This window comes from Toxorhynchites rutilus, chromosome 2 (assembly GCF_029784135.1).
Source record: "Toxorhynchites rutilus septentrionalis strain SRP chromosome 2, ASM2978413v1, whole genome shotgun sequence".
Taxonomy (NCBI): domain Eukaryota; kingdom Metazoa; phylum Arthropoda; class Insecta; order Diptera; family Culicidae; genus Toxorhynchites; species Toxorhynchites rutilus.
The window spans coordinates 145,871,347-145,874,874 of NC_073745.1; the positions used below are offsets into that span (position 1 = coordinate 145,871,347).

The 3,528-nt window shown below is 33.2% G+C and overlaps 1 long non-coding RNA gene across 1 annotated transcript; it reads left to right on the forward strand.

Annotated features, from left to right (window-relative positions):
* The first annotated feature begins 466 nt into the window (after positions 1-466).
* Positions 467-2,367, forward strand: LOC129771182 (uncharacterized). Its single transcript, XR_008742301.1, has 3 exons — positions 467-643; positions 704-853; positions 920-2,367. It is a non-coding gene; the product is annotated as an uncharacterized LOC129771182 (long non-coding RNA).
* Positions 2,368-3,528: the final 1,161 nt, after the last annotated feature.

Sequence of the window (3,528 nt, forward strand, 5' to 3'; positions counted from 1 at the left end):
TTCAACATAATTTTGAACGTAATTTTGAACAGAAAAAATGTTATGTTGGTAAAAAAATAATATTGTGCATCATTCTCATTGTGTACTTTTTTTTATCAATCGTCCTCAAAAAATCATGAAATGGTAAATTTATAAATATACTAAAATACCATTTCATTCAAAAACAATTATTCTGCACCATGTTTATTTCAAAATTATATTTAATGTAACTTTTAAAATTATGACATCATACTTTTTTATTACAAATATGTCTGTTCTATTTGATTACAAGAAATAAATATTCGCTCGGTTAATCGAATACTGAAAAACAATTATTCGAATGAATCGAATATTTAAAAATGACCCCACGATTAATCGACAATTGAATAAACGGAAAATTTAGACATCTCTATTTGCAGTCAAATAGAGATGTCCCTTTCCACAGTCCTCTGTATATTTGTACCGTTTCCCCTCGCGCTCTTATTGACGACACGGTCACACCTTTATTCTACACATCTTGGTCTAAATCAGCCTTTATGAAAAAGGCCTTTCAGCCATCTTGGATTTTGTATGTAAACAATCTGCATTATTTTGCAATATCTTTTTTTTGCTCTTTGTGTGTGGAATTGTTTTGGTGGCAATAAGAGCATTGAGAAGTTGAAAGGTAAGTCTTTTACGATTAAAGTTAGGTTTATAATATACTCTATCTTATTTTTTGTTTCAGATCAAGAGAATAAATCGACTCTCGGTGTCGGTTGGTGATGGAGATATTTTTCCCGCGTTTTGCAGCTAGAGACGTCGGTTAATCGTTCGATTAATTCATATAATCGAATATCTGCATCAGTAATTTTATATCGAATAATAAAAAATCATGGTATGATTACATCGAATACTCACGTAAAGTAATCACGATTAATGAAAAAGGGAACCATTTTTTCAGAAAACACAGTGCAAAATTTGTTTAACCGTCATGGTGTTTCGTCTAAATTCATCGAATATGCTAAATTATTTACGGTTGAAGCATGAAAATGATGCCTTGGTGGTGGGGGAAACTGGGAACAAGAGTTCAGAGTCTGCAGGAGTAAAATGCGGACTTGAAGAAGGTGGTCTCAGCTCCCATTCTAAAATAGTAGTATTCAAATTCAGAGTGCTAAGGAAAATATATCATACTAGTGGTCAATAATTCTATAAATATACTTCTTTAGAACTAGTAGTTATAGGGACCAAGTAGAAATATTCAAACAAATCAGCTATTTCAACAACATTCGAAGAACAGATAATTTCGAACAGCAAAATTTTATGTTGGTGCAATAAAAATGTAGGACTCGATTATATACAGACTCGATAATATGTGATTCGATTATATACAATTTTGGACTAGTTTATATACAGTTTGGAAAAAAATATTTTTTTTTGTATTTTAAGTATGACTTATTTCAGGAAGAAAGGTAACCTTTTAACGTTAAGGTGAAATTTAAGTGGGTATTGCATGTACAGTGGGATAAAAATTGTCATTTTTGAGGATTTTACTTGAGTTTTCACCATTTGTATCGTTATATCGTTATTGCAGCCAAATCAAAAAGGTAGAAGTTGGGTGTGTGCACCCGTGGCCGAGTGGTTAGCGTCATAACTAACATGCCGGGTGCTCGGGTTCGATTCCCGTTCTGGTCGGGGGAATTTTTCGTCAAAGAAATTTCCTCCGACTTGCACTGTGATCACGCGTATTCTAGAGTTTGCCACTCAGAATGCATTCAAGGCGTGTTATTTGGCATAGAAATCTTAACTAAGTACTAATGAAAATGACGCAAGTAATACTACGTTGAGACGGCGAAGTTCCTCTAGGAACGTTAGTGCCATTGAAGAAGAAGAAGAAGAAGAAGAAGAAGCAGTTGGGTGTCAAAGAACAAATTTTCATGCGGTTAGAGAACATTAATTTAATTGATAGAAATGATCTAGTTCAATATAAATTTTCAGGTTAAAATTAATAATACCACGTTAAAAACTGTTAACCTTCAAGTTATCCACTTCCAAAATGTTATCAAAATCCACTAATTTACATGTTCCACTACTATATCCTGTACAAAATTTTCTCATCTTTCAAATGAAAGCAACAGAATCGTCTTCCGTAGCGTAGTATTTAAAGTAGAGAAAGTTAGAGGCAACAAAGTTCGAAACAAAAAAAAAGTTCTATAACTATTTCATTGTTGAAATTCGAACATATGCGTAGAAGGATTTTTTTTTCATCAAATATGATCGTCTATTATCTACTGAGAGAATCTGGATAAATTTATTTCATGCGAGAAAGGTGTTTTCTGACTTTAAGGGTATGAATCAAAAATCAAATTCCTCTTTCATATTCAAAAAATGAAAAAAAAAAATGCAATAAAACGATCAAAAACTTTTTTTGACTCGATTATATACGGTTAAAAGAAATCAGACATTGTATATAATCGAGTCCGCCCTGTATCATTTTCATGGTGTGCTCTTTTTTCGATCGTCCTAAAAAAAATCAAATGGTAAATTTATCAATATACTGAAATACAACTTTTTTTTAAAAACCATTATGTTGCGCCATGTTTATTTCAAAATTATATTATATGTCACATTCAAAATTATGACATCATATTTTTTTATTATAAATGTTTGTTCGTTTTGGTTACAAGAAATAAATATTCGCTCGATTAATCGAATACTGAATTCGGATAATTATTCGAATGAATCGAATATATAAAAATGACCTCACGATTGATCGACAATCGAATAAACGAAAAATTTAGACATCTCTATTTGCAGTCAAATCCCTTCCCACAATCCTCTGTATATCTATACCGTTTCCCCTCGCGCACTTATTGACGACACGGTCACACCTTTATTCCACACATCTTGGGGAGATCTATTGGCGATCTAACGTACAAGTCTACACCTAGGCGGCGCTGCGGTGAAAGTGATGATGGTTTTAAATTTTGCAATGTGGGTTTATGAAAGGTTTGTAGTTCTTTCCATAAATCACAATGTTAGAGCCCCCGCAGACTGATTTGTTGGCCGATAGTTTGGTCGGCTTCTTTATCAGTACGGAGAGGTATGCATGTGCGCACATTACGCCGATTCAGTTGGGTCGGTTTTTGCACCAGAAGGCCGACCAGACCAAACTGTTGGTTGACAGAAAGTCTGTAGTATGCGGGGGCTCTTATAGTCATAAAATATTATTTGATTGCGATGAGTTTGGAAGAAATTTAATTCTGCGCAATTTTATATATAACATGTTATTTTCTTACCTCTTTCAGTAGTGAAAATGGGCGATCTAACGCAAAACGTAAACGATCGGTGAGGCAGCTGGATTTTGTTTTTGAACTAAGAACTAAAACTCAAAAACAAATCACGTATATTTTACTTCCGGACTTTCCAAGGTAGTTCCTACATGCAGGAACCATGCATTTTCTACTTGTTTTTGATTGTGCTCTAGAATTTCCTTCTTTAATTCAACCATTGTGAATATTTATACAGTTTTCACTACTGAAAGAGGTAAGAAAATAACATGTTATATATACA